This window comes from Lepisosteus oculatus, unplaced genomic scaffold (assembly GCF_040954835.1).
Source record: "Lepisosteus oculatus isolate fLepOcu1 unplaced genomic scaffold, fLepOcu1.hap2 HAP2_SCAFFOLD_88, whole genome shotgun sequence".
NCBI classification, from domain to species: domain Eukaryota; kingdom Metazoa; phylum Chordata; class Actinopteri; order Semionotiformes; family Lepisosteidae; genus Lepisosteus; species Lepisosteus oculatus.
Genome location: NW_027168426.1, coordinates 477,977 through 502,207, shown reverse-complemented (window position 1 = coordinate 502,207; position 24,231 = coordinate 477,977). Strand labels below are relative to the sequence as shown.

Below are 24,231 nucleotides of genomic sequence, written 5' to 3'. Positions count from 1 at the left end.
CCCTGTTCAAAAGAGATTGTGCGATGTCCTGCAGCGTTCGCAAAGCAAACCTTTGACAGTTTGAATAGAGGAATTTATTCTGCTTCCTGTGCGTGCAGTAGTTACAAACTTGAACGTCTTTACACGATCTCCTGCAGTTTTCAGTGGGCAGGCTTGGTCAGATGGCTTGGAAAAACGCACTGTGTTTCGGCTCGGGAAACATCATGAGCAGTGTCCTGCATGTTTTCTGTGTATAGCTGTCTTTTAACGCATACAGAATTCATTCGAAATCATTGATTTCTCCAATTAACAAGGATCCCTTAAATGATGTGTCAAAGTAACATCTAATCGGATTAGTTTCCTTAGAGCTGGTTCAGAGTTTGCTCAAGAGTTTACCTTTCATCGATGAGCAAAGAAGAATGTTGGGGGTGCACGCTTCAAGGCACCTTACAGCTGTAGGGAGTGATTCGAGACGATTCGTGGCGTGTGCTCGTTCCCATATACCATACGCACCGGCGTGCAGTGCTAGGATGACGTACAATACCGCTTGGGCACGTAACAGCGTTATATGCAAGTGCGGGACGTGAGGGTTTTCGTTTGTTCGTTTTGTTTTGCTCTGCTTTGCTTTGTTTTGCTTTCCATCGCGTTGGTAAGAGCGTAAATAAAAAGGCGATTCCTGCGTCTACCACTAATGTAAGAGCTATTTCAAGTGCGACGTGGTGCGGCTTTTCAAATGCTTGTGGGCATTTCTCTGTTGTTGATTCTTTTTTTGTGTGTAACAAAGTGGCATTTTCATGTCCGGACGGGGAGACTTTATCATTCCGACATGAAGCCACCCTTAAGTCCTCTGAGGCGTGTCTGTCTGCAAGGCTTGTATTTTGGAAATGTTTTTTTGAAACGGAGAACGACTTTGAAATAGGCTTCCGCCGGCGCCTCGCGATCCAGGTAAGATTGTAGCAAGAACGCAGCGGCAGCGGGGCTTGCTGTAGTCGTGGCCGAGTGGTTAAGGCGATGGACTAGAAATCCATTGGGGTCTCCCCGCGCATGTTCGAATCCTGCCGACTACGTTGTCCGCCTCCAGTCGGTGTGTTCCTGCGCAAGCAAAGAAGCGCGCCTCTTTGCTGTTCCTGGTGGTTTTAAAACGCCCAATCGCTTGTACCCGCTGCCTTGAAATAAATTCTTCAGCATCCGCGAATGGCATTTTGCAGCTGGAAGCATATGTCGACGCTTTTTGCACAGAGCACCAAAAAAGCGTCTTTTTTGAAGGCCCAGACACTGAGCATTGGTGTTTCAGTGGTAGAATTCTTGCCTGCCACGCGGGAGGCTTGGGTTTGATTCCTGGCCAATGCAGTGGCTTTTGCAGTGAGCGGCTCCATCACTTGCATCCCCCTGCAACTCGCAACTGAAAACCCACTGAAGCTAAGCAGGTGTGAGCCAGGTCAGTACCCGGATGAGGGTAAGCTACAGGGAAAAACAAAGCTTCCAGCTGGAAGCGGTGTTAATGGTGCCGGCGGGGGGGCGCTCACCCTGAGGTCTGTGCGGGTCCCAATGTCCCAGCATAGTGACGGAGACGCTGTGTTGTAAAAGGGCGCTGTCTTTCGGATGAGATGTAAAATCGAGGTCACAGTGCTCTGTGGTCATTAAAAATGACCACCAAAACCTTTGACAAAAGCTCTTGGTAATTGATGGTCTTCAATAATGCTTCTCCTTTAGGTACATTTTAAATCAGCTGAAAAATGCTGTGAAATGGGGGGACACTTCAGGCCAGTGTAGGATTTGGGTTACAAGAACCATGAAACTGCACGAGAAAGCCCGTACACTGAATTACACGGCTTTCTATTCAAAGGAGGGCAAAAGAAATTCCCTGAGTTCGATTTTTTGCAGCACAGAGAGGACCACCGTCGTGAGGCCGGTTAGCTCAGTTGGTTAGAGCGTGGTGCTAATAACGCCAAGGTCATGGGTTCGATCCCCATACGGGCCATGTTCTTTTCTCCTCTCTTACCAAAGCTGTTAGGTTCCTTTCCATGGTGAGATGGGTTGTCATGCAACGCTGCCACATAGTGCCGACAGACAAGAGTGTTGCGGGAGAAGAGAAAAGTGTTTGAAGATTTAAGAGTGTCTTAGGTGGAGTCAAAATCAAGTGTCACAAATGCAAGTGGGAGGATTTCCAATGTTTAATATGGTAAAAATAAGCAGAAGTTATCTGCCGGTCATGGCACAGTCTGCCATGCTTTTGTCAGATACTGTAAAGTGGTGTCGAACTGGAGCCTCACCATTTGCATATGTGAGGCTCCAGTTATACATCGAGTGTCACATTAAATGACAAAAATGAAGAGAGTTAAAGCAGCTGGAGAGGTTTTCTTACAACTTTTGAGCTGACACAGTTTTGGAAAATGTTTCCTTCACGCTGCACTGTACAACATAGGCAGCCAAGAGTCTCCAAAACAAAACAGAATTGACAGATAGGAGAAAATTCCCACTCGTCCTGAAGTTCCCAAAATCCAGCACTGAGCGTAAACAAAGTGTCTAAGTAGCGTGGGAATGCTAACCCTAACCCTAGCTGGAGTTTGAGCAATCCAGCACTGAGCGTAAAAAGATGAGTCAAAGTAACGTCTAATCGGATTAGTTTCCTTAGAGCTGGTTCAGAGTTTGCTCAAGAGTTTACCCAGTGGGCATTGATTCGTCGAATATACGTATATTCACGGCGAAAATACGGCTATACGTATATATACGTCGCCTCGACGTATAATCAACGTCGAATTGCAACCGTAAAATCGACGACATTAATAAAAGCATATATAACGTCGAAAACACATCTAACACAGTGCCTGAGGCTTTTTACTGTATGTATCGTGTGTGCCGCAACTAGGAGTATACGGCACTCTGCACAGTGTACGAAGTAAATTATTTTCGCAGTAATTAATTTACACGTGTATAATAAATATAGTAAATATAATAAATTAATTACTGCGAAAATAATTTTCTTCGTAAATCCTGCAATCCAGATGATTGGGGTATTGGTGCATGGCTACAGTCTGTGCTAGGAACATGGAGAGGGTCTCTGGTTCAATACATATTTGTGGGTCTGGTATTATTCGTTATGATCATATCGTTAATATCCTGTTTGAAAAACATGTGGACTAAAGCTGCTGCTTCTGTGCTAATTGTACGCCCTGAAGGGATCATGAAGGTCAAAAAATGATTTCATGGGAAAGGTTCTCTTATCTAGTGGCAGAACCTGATGGGTAGAACAATATAGCTTTAAGGGGGGTTACCCTTGGGAGTGATTCCCCTAGATGCAAATGATTATTGTGGTTTGTTTGTTCATAATAAGATGTTTTGCAGGAACGGAACAAAGAGAAATTTTACAACTTCAGCTAGAATTGTTCTACAAAACGTCACAGCTGAGGCAGGGGAACAATGTGTAGATTTTTCTAAGAGTTATTACCCAGTTGTTGACCAATCTGTTGACCAATGTTGACCAAAAAAGCCTAGGATTATGCTGGGCTCCAGCCCACAGGGATTTACCTGTGCTGTAAGAACTAATGAGTGAATAAGGAGACTGGATTCTGGTGAAAGACTTCAGGAAAAAGAAATGGTGTTCACTCAGGTGGAGGGGGCTGTACCAGGTGCTGCTGACCACTGCCACTGCTGTGAAGGTCACAGAAATGGTGCCCTGGATTCATGCTTCCCACTGTAAAAAGGTCACAAACGAACTGAACAAAGTGCAGGAGTGATGTCTCCACAAGGACAGATGGGGATAACCTGCTTGGGACTGATGTGCACAGCCTTTTTCCTTTTTATGTAGAAGCCTGTCACCACCCCAAAAGAGGAAGAATCTAAACACGAAGCCTCTTTGTATACAAACTGGCTGAATGAAACTGATAATGAGGGGGATATGAGTAATTTGTGGTATAAATTTATAAATCATACTGTAAAGTTAAAGAAATTTAATGCATCTTGTTATATATGTGCTTTAATGCCTCATTCTACAGCCTCACCCATGCGACTTTTTATGAAATGTACTCTTTTATTAATATCATGTTAGAAGGCTTAGACGCTATCAAACAAGAATTAAGGGGAGTTAGATTAATGGCACTTCAGAACAGGTTCGTGCTGGACCTTCAAAATGCAGCATCTGGAGGAGTCTATGCTTTAGTAGGAGACTCCTGTTGTACATATATTCCAGCTAATGACTATGATTACGGAAATCTTACGCTCGCTATTCAGCATTTAAAAGAACTAAAAGACAAGGTGAATAAAGAGAGAGGCATAAAAGATACACCGGCTTTTCTCTCCTGGTTAGAATCACTGTTTGGGCCAGGGGGAATGTTTTTCTTTTAAGTTACTAACACCGATTATAGGGGCTGTGATACTTGTCTTCCTGTTTTTATGTTGCTGTATGACATGTATTATTCCAATGCTTCGAAATATGGAAATATGGTACCTAGGGGGATAAACTGTTCATCCTTCCAGTCTGGAGAATTGGCAGCTGTCTGACGTCAGTAAGTGATCCTTAAAAAATTAATAGTTCCATGACAGTGTGCATCACCAGAAAATCAATTTCAATGCATTAAAACTCTTGTTATCCTTCTGATCATTGAAGTGTCATTGCCCCAGCACTGTATACTCTTACTTTTGACGCCTGTCTGAAGTTGGATCCATTTCTAAGAATGGTGACTCACATATCCTCATGCTCAACTTTGGCTCAACCACACAAACTATGAAGTTAATCATCTGCTTTTGCTCCAAGATTTGTTACTAGGCTCTCTCCTGGGGATCCTCGTGTTCAAACATTGCCCTTATTGTGGATGATCCATGACAGAATTCAGGGAATTCAGAATTCTGATACCTCAGCTCAGATTCTGACTGGGCAGACTGTCATTGCCTGGTGTGAATGTGTGCATATCTGTTTTTGTGCATGTTCTGTGGCCTATTGTACAGTACATCACAAATGAAAGGGAAATGGAAAACTAAAATAAGACTCAAGTGTTTTATCTTTCATTAACAGTGTTTCATTAGTATCTGTGCTAGATCCTGTCATCCACTGCTTACCACGACAGGCTCTAGCACAGGATAGCAGCTAATACATTTAACAATCTCACTGCACAATGTTGTATATTCAAGGGCTGATCTTCTGTACTTTTTCTTTCACTTTTCATTTCCTAGAAACTCAGTCCTGCCAGGAATAATCTGAGAACAAAATCAATCTGAGTGAAAATCTAAGCAGAGGAAGATTGTTTTACAGAGTCAACAAGGTCTAATTCAAGGTCATCAGCACTAACAACATTCTCTCTGGAGACAGGCGATAAGAAAATTGAAAGTGTGTATTGTTACATAACAGCAGAGACTATGAGTTATGCTATCATGAGAGTGGTGATGGATTTTTTTCATTGCTTAGTTTTGCAGGTTCTATACATTTGAACATTCAAAGTGACTAAAGTAAAGGAGTTTTCCCTTTTTACCACATAATTCCCAAAGATCAACACTAATAGAAAGCCTAATTCCAGCCAAGATTCAATTACTGGCTCTCAGGCATCCCAGCAGTGGATTTCATGACTTCAGACAGCCATCTTTATCAGTGGAGAACTCAATGCTCTGAGGTTTACTGGCAGAGTCTCACACTGGGTAATATGTTGGTAAATAATGTCCTATGGAATTCTACTATTGATAAATTCTACTATGGAACTGCGATGTGTCCTGAAAAAATCTTCTATGATAGTGGTACAGTCCATCACACCCCACCTACAGCCTTTAAAAGAGAAAAAAATATTCTGATATGGTGGAAAAAGAGCCCTGGAATCTTTGTAGAAGGACAAAAGACGGAAAGAACGGGCAGTGTAACCATGGCGAAGAGAAGGGAAATATTGGAGAGAGCTTTTTTCATACACTTTTTATCATTGTTTTTCCAGCCCAACAATGATCAACAAATATGGGCAGGCGTCCTGTGCCAAATCCAATCTACCTTTCTTCCAAGCATACAGGAATGTCAGTGAATTAAATATTGACATATGAAAATACCCAAAAATATGCAATCACACATATGCAGTTTGAGCAAACATAAGACAATACCCAAGTACCACAAACTACCAGGCATCATTAGCAGTTCAGGTGGGGAGCTGTGTCAGCATGCGTAGGCTGCAAAGGAACAAGTAATAGGTCTATTCCATGCTTAAAAGAGAAGAAAGAAAACACAACATTTCAGCCGTGGAGCCCTCACACCTGAAGAAGGCTCCACGGCCGAAACGTTGTGTTTTCTTTCTTCTCTTTTCATCTAGTGTCATTAGCCAGTTCCTGTCAAAATAAAATAGAAATGGATAACATTCTAGAGAGAGTTTGAAATACCAAGGTACAATTTAAACCATATTTCTTCCACTACAACCACAATATTTTGGAGAGATCGCTGAGCCTAACTGTTCTGGCATGCCCGTTAGCCTCCGTCCTGCTTCAGCAATGAATGCAACGGGGCACATTCTGAGGGAGATGCGGTCAATCAGGTTGCAGGAAAACCACGCTATGCTTTTTTTTGAGATCCTGAAAAGGACAGAGGGGCCATGTATATGTGTGCAGCTGGATATGTAATTGCAGGTGGCGTAGCAAATTCTGCTGAAGCCCCACTGCCTGGTGTGGACGGTAGCTGTGCATGTTGCAGCAGAATTGTGCATGTGAGATCAAGGGGGCATGTCATGTGTTTGAGCACTTCACTCCCTTCCGGAAGCACGTGATTCCCTGAGTCCAAAAAATTTGTAAGTTCTTTGGATGACCTGTGGACCGATCTTTCACGATGAAGAATTCCTTAAGAAGAATAGATCTCGGCCCACCATCCCAATGCCTCCATCTCAAAACAGCAACCTCCCACTGCCCTTAGTCTGCAAGGCAGTCCTTTCAAGTGCGATGATGACGCCGGGACCTTCGTTGCCTATTGTACGAGCTGAACTTTTGTGCTCATCAATTCAACGCTCTTTCCATCAACTCATCTTGTCTTTTGACGCTTCGTGTTTTGTGCTCCTTTGACTATCGGCATATCGGGTGACTGCAAACACTGAAGTTCTTGCTTACGGAGTGTGGAATAGTGTTTTCAAGTGATCGCTGTTCTGTCATGTTGACGCCGAGTGAATCTTTCTTTGGCAACATGGGCAGGCTGACAGCAGCGCGAGCGAAAGTAATGGCAAATTTCTTGACTTATTTCTGAATGTGAATGTTCTTTAGAAAAGGGATGCGGCGTTGCTTCTCCCCCGTGTAAAGGTCACGCATTCCAGACGTGGTTATGAGCGAACAGTTGCCGCAAGTGTTTGAAAAGAGCAAGAGAGGAAGCAGCCCTGCCCCGTGTGAGGATCAAACTCAGGACCTTCAGATGATGAGACTGACGTGCTACCAACTACGCCAACGAGGCCAGTTGCAGTACACAGCCGGAAAGTTTGCCTCATGGATTTCAGTCGCCCGTTCCCTACTCTTTAGACGCCCTCTGCTGGATGTTGCATTTGCCTTTTGATCTCACCGATACTTTTTTGGTCTGTTTCTGTTGCGAGTCTGTTTTTCAGATCTCACCTAGCACAAGTCTCTCTGGCTGAAGTGGCCTCTCTGCTTCAGCATCATGCCCTCACTCAGCCATTAAAAACGTCACTCAGACTTCTGACATGCTGACATGAAATGTCAAGAGAGAGTGGCGGAGACGCTTAAGGCAGAGAGAAGATGAAGAGGGGGCGTGGCTGCGAAATGATTGACAGCTGCATGACGCTCTCCATGCAAGGTGTGACCACAGGCTAAAGGACACCTTTCGGCACATCAAGCTCTAAGCACACACCTGGAGGACATGGGAAATGATCCCACTAACTCTCGCATGCAAAGCGAGCGCTGTACCATGCAAGCTAACCCCCCTCGCTGGGGCTCATGCCTCGGTGTCGCCTAGTGCCGCTTGTTCCCCTCTTACCGGGTGCAGTTCACTGCCCTTCGTCTGCAAGGCAGTCGTGTAATTGTGGCTTTCTTGACTTATTGATGAAGGTCTGACTGGACGAGCGAATGACGCCTCTCCCCCGTCCTCAAGCTCGCTGACAGAATAAAATGGAAAGTGCTGCCGTGGCTCATTGGTTTAGGGGTATGATTCTCGCTTAGGGTGTGGGAGGTCCTGGGTTCAACTCGCGGATGAGCCCTTGTGTGCTCTTTTTGTCCTCGTCCACAAGACTGGGAACTGATATCCACATCACCTTGCAGCATCTGCTTATGGCAAACGATGGAATGTGATTAATGACTGAACGAGCCTGGTGAATACTCATCACGTGGCACAATGAGAGCATGCAGTCAGCTGTCCAAGGCAGCAACCTCATTGCTCGTTCAAAAGAACACGTACTGAAAACTCATCACCACTATGTCGTAAATGAGCACCGCGATCGCTTGTTGTCATGCGTCCTTACTTGGGAAATGCAGAAGCAAAAACTGCCCTCTCTCAGCCACCGAAACGTGTGCGGCTCGCCTTGCACTCTCTGCGCCTCGCATATTTATGGAGCTGTCTGCTCTTCTTTCTGTTGAAGTACGCAAGTTACGGGGCGTACTGCAGACTATGATGTGCTCAATGACAGCTTTCAAGATTTGAAAACTATGAGCTTGATGGCTCAAGTCGAACGAATGTGGTTGTTACGCAATTGATGATCAAACGCACGTATTCTAACGATTCGTGAGAGTATGTTCTAAAGGTCCCTGGCTCGATCCCGGGTTTCGGCATTTTGTTTCATCGCGCCCTTTGTTCCTCTCTCCAGCGCCCTCTGCCTAAAGTGACGCGTCCCTTTCTCAGCCCGAAACGCAAGCGAGACACCAGCAGCAGTCCCTACAGGTTTCCGTAGTGTAGCGGCTATCACGTTCGCCAAACACGCGAAAGGTCCCCGGTTCGAGACTGGGTGCAAACAGCCTCTTCTTGCACGCTCCTGCACTTCACAGAGGTCTTGAACCACCAGTCATTTGTTCCCAATGTATTTCCGGTGCCTTCATGCACTCTTGTACCAAACGCACGTTTTTTCTGTACCTGGAGCCGATCATTTGCAATTGGGCTGTCCCGACAGACCAAGACGAGCTCTGTCGGCTCAAAAGCAGCGCAACACCTGCGAGAACAACAGAAAGATTAGTACCCAGTGGGGGCCTCTTAGTGAGCCCAAGATCTAATCAAGAATCGACTCCAGAAACAGGGCTTGGCGCATTGTTCCATACTCCAACCACTCTTGGTGTAAACAGGTCCCTCCTGGTCTCTGCATGAAATGCACTTTCCTGCGTTTGCTTTGGTGTAACTGGCTTCCCATGCATGGGCGAATGTGAAGAAGATCCTTAGTAAGTCATTGAAGAAACCCGAGAAGAGGTCGGAGTGGCCTCTGTCGTTCATCAACGATCCAGTCAGGCAGTACTCCTCTGTAAAGCGCCGTTCCTTCACATCGATTGGCTTTTTTTTGCCTTCATTCATGCAAGTAGTAAAAGCAGACGCCCCTATTCTGCCGTGACCCGGATTTGAACCAGGGTTGTTGCGGCCACAACGCAAAGTACTGACCACTATACGATCACGGCGAGTTACCGATACACACATGGCAGGGCGGAAAAGGCTGTGCTCTCTTCATGTGACATAATTCGGAAAAGTCCTGACGTTGCATTTCAACTGAGCCCCAGTATACATCGACCCTTCGACACTCTGAGTGACAACTCTCTTGCGTGTTTTCTCATATTTATGTAGTTTGCTTGCATGATGCCCGGAACAGCAGGGTTGTGCACTCCCATATGGTCTAGCGGTTAGGATTCCTGGTTTTCACCCAGGCGGCCCGGGTTCGACTCCCGGTATGGGAACGTGTCAATTTTGCCTCCTGCTTTCCAAAAGATCAGCACTGTGTACGAAGGAGCCGCATTAAAACTACTCAACGTGCAAAACGTGCGAGAAGAGGGGGCGCTTGTTTCCAGCCGAAACTTCTCGCGTGTGAGACGAGCTGACCATCGCTGCAGGAGGTGGGAGGGTCACTCTGGTAGACAGGGCTGACCTTCGGCAATAGGATTTATACTCTCCAAGATGATATTTGCACTTTCTGGAGAGGCGATTTTCTCCACTTCAGTAGCCCGATTTCGTCGATTGCGTGGAGAGGGCTGTAGAATGTGGCGCCGTCTTTCCTGCTCCGTCCATGACAGGCGTGTCCATAAAGACAGATTTGGTCACGGTGATATCATGGTAGAAAGAAACGAGCTTGTTACGTGTCAACAGGAACGCTCTTTAGCTCTTTCAGCTTTATGCAGAGAACAGCGTCTGTCGAGATTACTTTTGTGTCAGCGCGAAACGCCGTGTGCTGTCAGTATGATTTCATATTGCTCATAGCGGCGCCTGGCTTTTGTCTGTCAAACGTTAGGTTGCGCTTCTTCATGCTGCATCGTCGGCATGAGTGGAGCATTTTAAACGTCTGTACTTACTGCGCCCCATAAGAAATCGTTTGTCCCCATTCAAAAGAGATTGTGCGATGTCCTGCAGCGTTCGCAAAGCAAACCTTTGACAGTTTGAAAAGAGGAATTTATTCTGCTTCCTGTGCGTGCAGTAGTTACAAAGTTGAACGTCTTTACACGATCTGCTGCAGTTTTCAGTGGGTGGGCTTTGTCAAATGGCTTGGAAAAACGCACTGTGTTTCGGCTCGGGAAACATCGTGAGCAGTGTCCTGCATGTTTTCTGTGTATAGCTGTCTTTTAACGCATACAGAATTCATTCGAAATCATTGATTTCTCCAATTAACAAGGGTCCCTTTTTGAACCTGCCAGAAGCATTCTTTCAATGTAACAGATTTACTCCGGGGAAGGGCAGCATGACATTGAGAGTAGCTCAAGCTTTCAGCACCTTTATCTGACTGCATGTATGCAGACGCTGCTCAGAATCCCCTGTAAGATTCTCCTTCAATTCCGTTTTGCAGTGCTTTAGCTCTTTCAAAAGGCTTCGCTTTGCTAGTCACAATCCAAGGCTCATGACAGCATTTGAAAACATTCGCAACTGCGTTGGCCGGGAATCGAACCTGGGTTAACTGCTTTGAAGGCAGCTATGCGCAACACTGGCTCGCTCCAGAATAAATCTCACGTCGAGGGCATATTTTTTTCCATTTTACCGTGAGTCGGGCTCAGCTGCACAGAGGAGAGAGCAGAGCAATGAGGTCACGGGGACAGGGGAGTCACACGCTGGCGGTTTGAATACGCGGAAGATCACTGAGGGATCCACAGTATATGGACCCTCCGTGCGCCATCAGTCCGCACTCCGGACTCTGAATCCTGCCATCCGAGTTAAGATCTCGGCGGAACCTGAGGCGCAGTTCCTTCTTAAAACGTAATCTGGTGAGCATTTCTAGAATCGTATTTGTATAGATGCAGCCTTTAATGTGTTGCTAGGTTAAAATTGATGACTTCTTGTATTTCAGTAGGCAACTGCCCTCTTGATTTCGGATTTAATTTCTTTATTACAGGGGCGCTTTTATGAAGACAGAGTCATGTTCAGGTACTTTGCTTGATGGAGGAAGCTCATTTCAGACTCTGTGATCTGCTCACCTGGAAAGGTCTGCTATACTACTACAAGAGAGAAGTAGAGTCTGGAAGAAGGGACAATTTTATGATGCTTTGGAAGATAATGTTTTTTTTTTCTTATACTGAAAATGAAAGGTAGTTGTTTCTATATGGACTCAGTCTTTGGAATTTGTATATTTATATATTTCAGTGAACCCTCAGCCATTCCTTCTGTATTGTAATTCAATTTCTCTTTTAAAATTCCTTCCCCACTTCTAGGACCTGCAGTTGCTGAACTCCACAATGGCTTCTATTGGAAAGTCTGTGACTGAGACCAAGTAAGTGTTCATTTTTTTATGAAACCATTATTTATTTAGGAGCAATGAGCAATTCTTATATAAATGCAATAAAATCATTATGCTCAAACTATGAGAGAGAAAATTAAGGATAATTTAAGAAATCAGTCTTAGCTTGTTTCTATACACAGATGGTATTATTTATTTTCAAAGGAAACCCGCGCGGATTCCCCTGGTGTGCAAGATGTACCTGAATACTCTTGATCAGCTTCCTGCTCACTTGAAGAGGGCGTGTATGAAGCACGCCACGGCAGAAAAGATCAGGATGGCCTCTCAACAGGCGAGGGAGGACATGATGAATCACCTGAAGAAGGGGGTCATCGTGGATTACCACAGAATAGAGATCGTGTCTGGTGAGGCAAACAGGATAGTGGTTGTAAGACTGCTAGAGTCCTTGGGCCTTTTTGTACATGGGAAGCCTGAAGACACATTGGCAAGGTGAGATATTTTTAATCTGTAAGGCTTCTGTAGTTTCTTTTTGAAATCATTGTTACAACATATTATGTAAAAGCATGTTGAAAAGAATCTACCTGCATTCCAGCGGCCCTGAGCAAGAGGCCGCTGTCCAGGAGGATTAGATGCCAGAGGCTGCTCTAGAAACTGAAACAGAAGCGGATAAGGAAGGGGAAGATGTGAGCTCTGAAGAACTCTATCAGCAGTAAGACTTTTTTATTTTTCAGATGTATCTATTTTTTACTAAAATTCTAATTTGTCTTATAGGTATAAAATGTTTAAACCGGTGTTTTATATCCTTACAGGCCCTGAGTAGTTAAAAAGTATCAGCAGGCTGGAAGAGAGTGGCCCAAGCTGGACTCTATAGAAAGCACTCCCTGGATGCTCCTCTCCTGATTGGATTCAAACAGTACCTTACCAAGGATCTGGGAGTGGCAAATTATTCTCAGGAGGCATTTATTTTTTAAAGGCATTTAAAATTAAGCAATGGTATCTTCATTGTAAATGTTTTTATTTCTTAGCTTAAAATTCACCCATGTGAAATGATGTCAGCCATATACATCATGACTCTATATTTCCTACCTGAATCTATTCTACTTAAATTATTACATTATACACAATTTGAGTTCATTTTAAAAAGTAAAAGGTAATGAAAGGAATGCATTTTCATAAGAAAGATAATACCGATATGCATGTGATAATCTTCCTTATATCATGTAGTGCATCATTTGGACACTTTGTGGGCTTCAAATACAAAGAAAATCATGTTCTATGGTACAAGATAAATACAAAACTTAAGCTTTTATTTTAATTAGATTTCTTTATAAAGCATAAGCAATCATTTATTACATCGCTTCTTGAATTAAATCTTTTGACAAGAGGTAAGACTTCTGTTACATTTAAACCCATGTTTAGCTGTGTTTTTTAGATTTAACTGAACCAATTTCTGTGTGTGATAATGTCCTTGAATTCTGACAACATCACACTAAATTACATGATATAAAACAGCTAATGTTTCTAGAGATAAAGTTTCTGAGATGCTTCTAATTACTTTTTATTACCAGGGACAGTTTAATTCACCTTGTACAGTACTGTAAGACCAAGATGCTTTTTTTAAAAGTTATTTAACATTTTATAGAACTTTGTCTACTATGGCAACATGATGTGCTTGGTGAAACTTGGAAAAATACTGCTTGGCCACTTATCTTAAGATAAAGATAGGATAAAGGTTTATCTTTTGCACCTACCTGACCCCCAGGGAAGGCCAATGCTTTCTAAGTTGATGGTTCCCTACAGTAGACTGTACTTTAATTTCAAAGGTAATGTATATTGACCCAAATCAGTTTTGGAATCCAATCTACTGACGAGATGGAGCACATCCTTTTTTCAGGATTTTAGCATCATACGTTTGGTATATTTAGTCCCTAATGCTGAAAGAAATGATCATAGAACATTTGGACACTTTGTGGGCTTGAAATACAAAGCAAATCATGTACTATGGTACAAGATAAATACAAAACTTAAGCTTTTATTTTAATTAGATTTGTTTATAAAGCATAAGCAATCATTTATTACATTAATATATGTGAAAATAACATTTTAGCATCATACGTTTAGTATATTTAGTCCCTAATGCTGAAAGAAATGATCATAGAACATGACATCTAACCTTACCTGCGGTGTTTTTAATCCCTATTGCTCAATGCACGGTGAAAGCATTCCATACATGTGTCTGACAATGAGGAATGGGCCCCTGAGACAGTCATTTGCCTGTTTCACAAATGATCGTATTTTACTAGAGATTCTGCTTGGGATTCAGATGTGCATTCGGACAGCAATCCCTTTCAAGAAATGATATGTTCTGGATGAGGTCAAAGGTGCTGGAACACTGTATCTAGGATGTGTTTGCAGAGACTGTGTGTCTCCTGCTTCAACGCAGTGATAAACAGATGTGCTCCTTTAATTTATTGGTACATGCCCAGGGCAGTAAGCAGTCTGAGGATTTATTTCCAGATGGCATAGAGCAGTGAAGCAGTGAAGTAGTGCAAAACACTGGATCATTATATTATTAGAATCTATTCTACTTAAATTATTACATTATACTCAATTTGAGTTCATTTTAAAAAGTAAAAGGTAATGAAAGGAATGCATTTTCATAAGAAAGATAATACCGATATGCATGTGATAATCTTCCTTATATCATGTAGTGCGTCATTTGGACACTTTGTGGGCTTGAAATACAAAGAAAATCATGTTCTATGGTACAAGATAAATACAAAACTTAAGCTTTTATTTTAATTAGATTTGTTTCTAAAGCATAAGCAATCATTTATTACATTAATATATGTGAAAATAACATTTTAGCATCATATGTTTAGTATATTTAGTCCCTAATGCCGAAAGAAATGATCATTTGTTTAACATGCACGGGTCTGTCTCAAAGGATGCAGTACTCCTGAAGGGTCTCAAACCCTACATTTCGGATGCCTAGCTGTATCCCTCACATGTGGCACCTCAGAATGACTTCTAACCTTACCTGTGGTGTATTCAGTCCCTATTGCTCAATGCACAGTGTACATACTGCATACATGTGTCTTGAGAATGAGGAATGGGCCCCTGAGACAGTCATTTGCCTGTTTCACAAACAGGGACCTGGACCTAGCCCGTACAGGGCTCAAACCCGCGACCTTGGCGTTATTAGCACCACGCTCTAACCAACTGAGCTAACCAGCCTCACGACAGTGCTCCTCTCTGTGCTGCAAAAAATCAAACTCAGGGAATTTCTTTTGTCCTCCTTTGAATAGAAAGCCGTGTAATCAGTGTACGGGCTTTCTCGTGCAGTTTCATGGTTCTTGTAACCCAAATCCTACACTGGCCTGAAGTGCCCCCCCATTTCACAGCATTTTTCAGCTGATTTAAAATGTACCTAAAGGAGAAGCATTATTGAAGACCATCAATTACCAAGAGCTTTTGTCAAAGGTTTTGGTGGTCATTTTGAATGACCACAGAGCGCTGTGACCTCGGTTTTACATCTCATCCAAAAGACAGCGCCCTTTTACAACACAGCATCTCCGTCACTATACTGGGGCATTGGGACCCGCACAGACCTCAGGGTGAGCGCCCCCCCGCCGGCACCATTAACACCGCTTCCAGCTGGAAGCTTTGTTTTTCCCTGTAGCTCATCCTCATCCAGGTACTGACCTGGCTCACACCTGCTTAGCTTCAGTGGGTTTTCAGTTGCGAGTTGCAAGGGGATGCAAGTGATGGAGCCGCTCGCTGCAAAAGCCACTGCATTGGCCGGGAATCGAACCCGAGCCTCCCGCGTGGCAGGCGAGAATTCTACCACTGAACCACCAATGCTCAGTGCCTGGGCCTTTAAAAAAGACGCTTTTTTGGTGCTCTGTGCAAAACGCGTCGACATCTGCTTCCAGCTGCAAAATGCCATTTGCGGACGCTGAAGAACTTATTTCTAAGGCAGCGGGTACAAGCGATTGGGCGTTTTAAAACCACCAGGAACAGCAAAGAGGCGCGCTTCTTTGCTTGTGCCGAAACACACCGACTGAAAGCGGACAACGTAGTCGGCAGGATTGGAACCTCTGCGGGGAGACCCCAATGGATTTCTAGTCCATTGCCTTAACCACTCAGCCACGACTACAGCAAGCCCCACTGCCGCTGCGTTCTTGCTACAATCTTACCTGGATCGCGAGGCGCCGGCGGAAGCCTATTTCAAAGTCGTTCTCCGTTTCAAAAAAACATTTCCAAAATACAAGCCTTGCAGACAGACACGCCTCAGAGGACTTAAGGGTGGCTTCATGTCGGAATGATAAAGTCTCCCCGTCCGGACATGAAAATGCCACTTTGTTACACACAAAAAAAGAATCAACAACAGAGAAATGCCCACAAGCATTTGAAAAGCCGCACCACGTCGCACTTGAAATAGCTCTTACATTAGTGGTAGACACAGGAATCGCCTTTTTATTTACGCTCTTACCAACGCGATGGAAAGCAAAACAAAGCAAAGCAGAGCAAAACAAAACGAACAAACGAAAACCCTCACGTCCTGCACTTGCATATAACCCCGTTACGTGCCCAAGCGGTATTGTACGTCATCCTAGCACTGCACCCCGGGTCGTACGGTATATGGGAACGAGCACACGCCACGAATCGTCTCGAATCACTCCCTACAGCTGTAAGGCGCCTTGAAGCGTGCACCCCCAACATTCTTCTTTGCGCATCTGTGAAAGGTAAACTCTTGAGCAAACTCTGAACCAGCTCTAAGGAAACTAATCCGATTAGACGTTACTTTGACTCATCTTCTTACGCTCAGTGCTGGATTGCTCAAACTCCAGCTAGGGTTAGGGTTAGCATTCCCACGCTACTTAGACACTTTGTTTACGCTCAGTGCTGGATTTTGGGAACTTCAGGACGAGTGGGAATTTTCTCCTATCTGTCCATTCTGTTTTGTTTTGGAGACTCTTGGCTGCCTATGTTGTTCAGTGCACCGTGAAGGAAACATTTTCCAAAACTGTGTCAGCTCAAAAGTTGTAAGAAAACCTCTCCAGGTGCTTTAACTCTCTTCATTTTTGTCATTTAATGTGACACTCGATGTATAACTGGAGCCTCACATATGCAAATGGTGAGGCTCCAGTTCGACACCCAGTTCCACACCACTTTACAGTATATGACAAAAGCATGGCAGACTGTGCCGGACCAGCTGGTAACTTCCGCTTATTTTGACCATATTAAACATTGGAAATCTTCCCACTTGCATTTGTGACACTTGATTTTGGCTCCACCTAAGACACTCTTAAATCTTCAAACACTTTTCTCTTCTCCCGCAACACACTTGTCTGTCGGCACTATGTGGCAGCGTTGCATGACAACCCATCTCACCACGGAAAGGAACCTAACAGCTTTGGTAAGAGAGTAGAATTACCTGAAGAACTGCTTTCCATGGAAGCAGGACCAAGCGATGTAGCATTTTTATAGTACCAGGAAAGGAGAAGCGGCACTTCGCCTTTGCCGCACAGGTACAAGGTGACGTGCGGCAGACGCCGTAGTCGGCAGGATTCGAACCTGAGCGGGGAGTCCCCAATGGATTTCAAATCCATCGCCTTAACTACTCGGCCACGACTACAGCGAGCTCGCCGCCGCCGCATTCCTCCTATAATCTAACACGGAGTGCGAGGTGGCTGCGGAAACCTTTTTAAAGTCGCTCTCTGTTAAAAAAAAAACCTTTCACAAGATACATGCCGGCAGACAGACACGCCTCAGAGGGTTTAAGGCTGGCTTCACGTTCAAATGATAAAGTCTCCCCGTCCGGATGTCAAAATGCAACTTTGGCAGACAGAAAAAACATCAACAAACCACAAATGTGGACAAGGATTTTACAAGCTGCACCACACTGCACTTTCAAAAGCATTTTGTTCGTGTTAGACGCAGGAATTGTCTTTGTTTTGCGCGCTTACGAACGCCATAGAAAACGAAACAAAACAAAAGCCCTCAGCTCCTGTACTTGATTATAACGCCGTTATGTGTCGAAGCAGGAATTTACGTCATCTTACCACTGCAACATGGGGAATAGAGGGAAATGAACACACGCTACGAATCGTCTCAATCACTCCCTAGAGTCGTAAGGCACATTGAAGGGTGCACCCCCATCATTAATCGTTGGGCCTCTGTAAAAGGAAAGCTGTTGAGCAGTCTTTGAAACAGCTCGGATGAAACACTTGATTGCTTCCATGTGCATCTGGAGCCCACTTCTTATTTTCACTTCATGCCGCCCAAAGCATTTCTAAAACAGGAGATTCGCGTTTGGGAATGCGCCCTGCCCTACAAATAAAACAGGTCTACGGGTCTGAAACCTGCTCCACGGAAAACAGTTCTGTTGCGCTTTTGATCAAAGGGAGATTCTCTGTTCTTACTTTTTGATTACATAACACCCAAAGGGGCTTCTTTGGAGCTGGATTCCAACCAGCATCCTAAAGTTTCTTGGCGGTATCCTTTACAGTCCTCTGTTCGGTCGACAAGGAACAGTAGGGGGCAGCTTTCCTCACACATACAGTGCAATGTACTGTAGTGTTCCCCTTCATTGAATTCGCAGTTCTGCATCAGACCTCTAACTCGTTTCCTTAGCTTGGATTTAAGCCACGAAGCAGGCTTCTACTGTATAAACGTCTAGAGGAATCACAAACTATTTGAGAGGCCATCATCCCAGGGGGAACTGACAAAGTCTATCCCTAAACACCTAGCGCAGTCTCTCGAGAGACTGTCAAAAATCGCTTTCTCCATTTGTGCTGCAAGTAAGTGAAAACAAGGTCTCAACCCAGAGCCACTTGGCAGCAGCGGCACGTAAATACTGTTACTACCACTGCTCGATACCAACGTTAGCCTACTATACCATGTTCAGCCACCGCTAGAAAATGTAAGGCTCTAGTACTGGAGCAAACAAAAGGAGAGCCAACGTCAAACGTAGAGAGCGACGAGGATGGGATTCGAACCCATGCGTGCAGAGCACAATGGATTAGCAGTCCATCGCCTTAACCACTCGGCCACCTCGTCGATGAAACTGGGCTGTCCAGACATGGGTTGGCGCGCTCCAGATGATCTTTTTCTTTTTTTTCCCTCGTACTCAAGGGTCCTTTTCCTGTTCCTCATGCGATTTCAACATTTTCCTTGGGAGATGTCAAGCCAGCAAGCCACTGCTGTGGTTCAGTGGCCATTGTGGAGTTCAGTGGCCCTGTTGTACACAGAAAGCACATTGAGCTCCTTGGACATGAAAAGTTCCAGATAAAAGCCATTTGTCATCCTTTCTCTTGGTGTCGATGTTGCTATTGTATGTAAAGGTGGCAACTTGCTCAGCGAGCAGGCGGAGCACACACCGAATGCAGATGTGTCTGAGTGGTGTGTCCAAGTGGCTGCAAAAGGACAACACTACCGGGGCGCCGTTGCTTAGTTGGTTAAAGCGCTTGTCTCTTAAACAGGAGATCCTGAGTCCGAATCCCAGTGGTGCCTTCTTTGTTCTGTCTTCTCGAACAGAACTGGTCCTTACAGACAACCGCCTACGGCTAGACTTAATTAAATGCAAGTATTCATTTCCTGTCTTTAACGCGACTTGTTTTTCTTAAAATGGATGGAACTTGCAAAACATGAAATACAAACATTGCTAATCAGCGCTAGCGGCTGGCAAAAAAAAAGAAGTCAGCAATGTTTTTTTTCTTTAACCTTAACCCTGCTAATGGAGAAGAGTTAAACGACCGAGTCTATGCAGCTTAAACGGTGCTCATGTCGGGTTCTTAGCTGAAAGGGTGGTAAATCACGCTCACCCCAGTCCTTAATCTTTTAAAAGGATACAATATTGAACCTAGTCGCCACATCACATACATCCTGTTCAACGATAAAAAAGTGACATCTATCCTCGATCCAGAGTAAATCCCACGATGAGGGCATATTTTTTTCCACTTTACCATGAGTCGGGCTCAGCTCCACAGAGGCGAGAGCAGAGCAATGAGGTCACGGGGACAGGGGAGTCACACGCTGGCGGTTTGAATACGCGGAAGATCACTGAGGGATCCACAGTATATGGACCCTCCGTGCGCCATCAGTCCGCACTCCGGACTCTGAATCCTGCCATCCGAGTTAAGATCTCGGCGGAACCTGAGGCACAGTTCCTTCTTAAAACGTAATCTGGTGAGCATTTCTAGAATCGTACTTGTATAGATGCAGCCTTTAATGTGTTGCTGGGTTAAAATTGATGACTTCTTGAACTTCAGTAGGCAACTGCCCTCTTGATTTCGGATTTAATTTCTTTATTACAGGGGCGCTTTTATGAAGACAGAGTCATGTTCAGGTACTTTGCTTGATGGAGGAAGCTCATTTCGGACTCTGTGATCTGCTCACCTGGAAAGGTCTGCTGTACTACTACAAGAGAGAAGTAGAGTCTGGAGGAAGGGACAATTTTATGATGCTTTGGAAGGTAATGTTTTTTTTTTCTTTGAAATCGAAATGAATCAGAATATCAGTGCAAAAGACAAACTCTTGGTTTGGTTTAAAGAGATATGGTTTTAAAACAGACAAAATGTAGAAAACAGGTGTTTCTCACTTTTGGAAAAGAATGGACCGGGGGTAATATTTTACTAGGTGCAGTGCTCATCTCACTGGGTTACAGTCCTGCAGTGTCACACCAGGGCCAGTGGCGCAATGGATAACGCGTCTGACTACGGATCAGGAGATTGCAGGTTCGACTCCTGCCTGGCTCGGGTCGTTTTTAAACACATCGGGCTACTCCCTAAGTAGTCTGTGCTACTTACTGCATTGTAATCGTACCCAGTAAGATATTTCCTTCATGTAAATGAACTGCACCTGACAGCTTTAGAAAAACACCTGGGCTCAGTACGGTGCTGAGAGCTTAGCGTTGCTGTTCTAATTAGCACGCACTGCATCGGCTATGAGCCCGAACCTTTCAATTATTCCGATCAGTAAGTCAACACGTAGTCCACATGAACGGTAGAAATATTCTCTTGTCTGTCTCTTGTTTGTATAGAACTGAATGTCCCTGACAATGTACTGTTAGTTTTAATTGAAGAACGGCACCTGTGTTCAAATATACCAGACAAGTTTATGTAACTGCTCATGCGACACTCAGTTGTAATTAGTCAAGAAATAAAGTCGAACAATAGCTGCGGGTTTGATTCTGAACGTATGAGATTGCAGCGCCTTTTACTTCCATTGACAAATGATAGAGATTCGAAGAGAGATCCTTCAGACCAGCAAGCAAACCCACGGCTTTTTCGGTTTTCTATCTAGGCAACGTTGGTGTCTGCAATAGCATACATGAAAGCGTGATGCAATTTCTGTGGCTACATTTGTTGCACGTCATGCACAGTAAGAGTGTTTCTAACACCAAATAAAAAGTCAACAATTAGCGATCACGCCTTCTCCTCAGTTAACCCACTGAAACCCTTGCTGTTAACAGTTCTTGACTGCGTGCTTTACCAGCACCTACATATCGTGTCGGTTCTTTCAGCTTTATTCATTAGGTTTTCAAAGGCATAAGTAGAGCACCAGAGGTGCGAACGCAAAATGTGTAGTTATCTGAAGAATTGATTTCCATGGCAGCGGGTCCAAGCGATTTCGCGTTGTTATAGTACCAGGAAAGGAAAAGCGGCACTTCGCCTCTGCCGCGCAGGCACAAGGCGACGTGCGGCAGACGCCGGAGTCAGCAGGTTTCGCACCTGCGCGGGGAAGCCCCAACGCATTTCGAGCCCATCGCCTTAACCACTCGAGCACGACAAATGCGAGCTCGCCGCCGCCGCATTCCTCCTATAATCAAACACGGACTGCGATTTGGCTGCGGAAACCTTTTTAAAGTTGCTCTCCGTTAAAAAAAATACCTTTCACAAGATTCGTGCCGGCAGACAGACACGCCTCAGAGGGTTTAAGGCTGGCTTCACGTTCAAATGATAAAGTCCCCCAGTCCGGATGTCAAAATGCAACTTTGGCAGACAGAAAAAACATCAACAAACCAAAAATGTGGACAAGGATTTTACAAGCTGCACCACACTGCACTTTCAAAAGCATTTACATTCGTGTTAGACGCAGGAATTGCCTTTGATTTGCGCGCTTACGAACGCCATAGAAAACGAAACAAAACTAAAGCCCTCAGCTCCTGCACTTGATTATAATGCCGTTACGTGTCGAAGCAGGAATTTACGTCATCCTACCACTGCAACACGGGGAATAGAGGGAAATGAGCACAAGCTACGAATTGTCTCTAATCAGTCCCTACAGTTGTAAGACGCCTGGAAGCGTGCACCCCCATCATTAATCTTTGCGCATCTGTGCAAGGTAAACTCTGGAGCAGTCTCTGAAACGGCTCAAAGGAAACACGTGATTGATTCCATATGCATCTGGGGTTCATTTCTTATTTACATTTAATTCAAGGGAAAGGCTTGGGTCAGTTTCAGACGGCCTCCAACAGCGAGATTCAAGCGCCCCACCTTCAGCCCAATCTGCGCCGCCAGAACGACAACAGCTCCTCTGGTCTTTGGGGTGCGGTTGTGACCCCGTAACCTAAAGTGTTGGTGGCAGACAAATGGAGACTAACAGGTGATGTCCTAGGACATGACTACATTGTGACACTCGGTGGGGATGGTGACCATTGCTTGGAAAAGAGTGCGAGGCCCCTTTAGAAAAACATTTTGTTAACAGGCATTCTGCCTCAGCCTAAACACCTATAGCTTGCAAAGCGCATGCTATTAGACAGGCACCTCTGCAAGACCTTAAGAGTCTCTTAAACTAGTGATAGTAAGGTGTTCCCAATGGGCGATGTTTGGCTTTCAAATCATCTCTCTGTGGAAGCGCCGAGATGCAGCTGTTTAAGGCTTAGAAGCAGCTGACTGTTTCACTACCTAGCTGATTACTGTCAGTCAGGGAGCTCAGAGGTGAAAAGCCTGTCTGAGAGACAATTCGCCGTCGATGAGTTCAATATGTTCCGTACCAGCTCGGCGCAACTGAGATCATCTTGGTAGCCGTGTAGCTCAGATGAGTGAGAGCGTGTGTGTGTGTACCACCGTGATTGGATGCCGGTCCTTCTCAGGTCACAGTAAACCTTCTGCTGCATAACTTCCCTAATTTTGGGGATCCCTTTGAAAAAGCAAAGGAAAAAAAACTGGCTCTTCATCAGCATGATCGACCTCACCCAGTGTGGCGCAGTGGCCTAATGGCTAAGACACTGGCCTCCTAAGCCATGGATTGTGGGTTTGAGTACCATCTGGGGTGCTCCTGTCCCATTTTGAGCGTACAAATGTCCTTTTGATTTGCAAAGCTACAACCCCACCTTACTCAGTGAGCGTCTCTTCTTTTCTCTCACATACAGTTGGGAGAAAAACTTTTGTAAATAGCCCTTCGGAATGATGTGGATTTCTGCATGAATGGCTCCTAACATGTGATCTTATCTTTATCTAAGTCATAATAATTAATAAAGAGAGTCTGATTTAACAAACAACACACGCCCAACATTTGACATTGCTGTTTCTTTATTGACCAAATGGTTTAAACAATCAAGGTCATTGATGGAAAAAGTACGTGAACCCTTATATTAAGGAGCTAGTGGAACCTCCTTTATGACAAAAACCTCAATCCCCACTTTCTGTAGCGGCTGGTCAGACCTGAGCAGCGGTTAGGAGGTATTTTGGCCTATTCCTCTATGCAAAACTGTTTCAGTTCATGTATATTTTTGGGATGTCTTGCGCTGAACGGCCTGCTTCAGATCACGCCACAGCACTTCAATGGGATTGGGGTCAGGACTCTTACTTGGCCATCCCAAAATACGGAATTTCTTCTGTTTCAGCCACTCTGTTGTTGATGTACTCCTTTGTTTTTGTCATGCTGCATGACCCAGCCTCTTTCGAGTTTTAGATCACAGGCAGACACCCTGACATTCTGCTGTAGAATTTCCTGATACATCTTGGAATTCATCGGTCCCTCGATGATTGCAAGCCGTACAGCCTCCGCCATGTTTCCCAGGTGGGATGAGGTTTTGGAGTTGGTATGCAGTGTTTTGTTATCTCCAAACATAACGCTGTGCACATTTACCAACAAGTTCAACTTTTGTCATGTCTGTCCACAGAACATTGTTCCAGGAGTTGCTGTGGAACATCCATGTGGTCTTTAGCAAACTTGAGAGGGGCAGTGGTGGTTTTTTTTGGGGGGAGAGCAGTGGTTTCCTCCGTGGTGACCTCGCATGATCACCGCTCCTGTTCAGATTTCTTCTTATGGTGGACTCATGGACACAGACGTAAGACAAAGTCAACCACCTGTTCGCTAGATCCCATCCCCACTCAGCTAGTCAAAGATTCCCTCGAAGGACTGGCAGGACCTATAATTAGTATGATGAATGCATCGCTTGCGTCAGGCGTTGTACCTGATCAATTTAAGGTAGCGGTTGTTA

General features: G+C 44.6%; 7 non-coding genes across 7 annotated transcripts; 3 read left to right on the top strand and 4 right to left on the bottom strand.

The window, feature by feature from the left end:
* The first annotated feature begins 1,886 nt into the window (after nucleotides 1–1,886).
* Nucleotides 1,887–1,960, top strand: trnai-aau (transfer RNA isoleucine (anticodon AAU)). The gene has a single exon. It is a non-coding gene; the product is annotated as a tRNA-Ile (tRNA).
* Nucleotides 1,961–9,453: 7,493 nt separating this feature from the next.
* trnah-gug (transfer RNA histidin (anticodon GUG)) lies at nucleotides 9,454–9,525 on the bottom strand. Its single transcript has one exon. It is a non-coding gene; the product is annotated as a tRNA-His (tRNA).
* A 201-nt stretch (nucleotides 9,526–9,726) lies between these two features.
* Nucleotides 9,727–9,798, top strand: trnae-uuc (transfer RNA glutamic acid (anticodon UUC)). The gene has a single exon. It is a non-coding gene; the product is annotated as a tRNA-Glu (tRNA).
* A 5,772-nt stretch (nucleotides 9,799–15,570) lies between these two features.
* On the bottom strand, nucleotides 15,571–15,641 carry trnag-gcc (transfer RNA glycine (anticodon GCC)). Its single transcript has one exon. It is a non-coding gene; the product is annotated as a tRNA-Gly (tRNA).
* Nucleotides 15,642–17,336: 1,695 nt separating this feature from the next.
* On the bottom strand, nucleotides 17,337–17,418 carry trnas-uga (transfer RNA serine (anticodon UGA)). Its single transcript has one exon. It is a non-coding gene; the product is annotated as a tRNA-Ser (tRNA).
* Nucleotides 17,419–18,760: 1,342 nt separating this feature from the next.
* Nucleotides 18,761–18,842, bottom strand: trnas-gcu (transfer RNA serine (anticodon GCU)). Its single transcript has one exon. It is a non-coding gene; the product is annotated as a tRNA-Ser (tRNA).
* A 1,624-nt stretch (nucleotides 18,843–20,466) lies between these two features.
* Nucleotides 20,467–20,539, top strand: trnar-acg (transfer RNA arginine (anticodon ACG)). Its single transcript has one exon. It is a non-coding gene; the product is annotated as a tRNA-Arg (tRNA).
* Nucleotides 20,540–24,231: the final 3,692 nt, after the last annotated feature.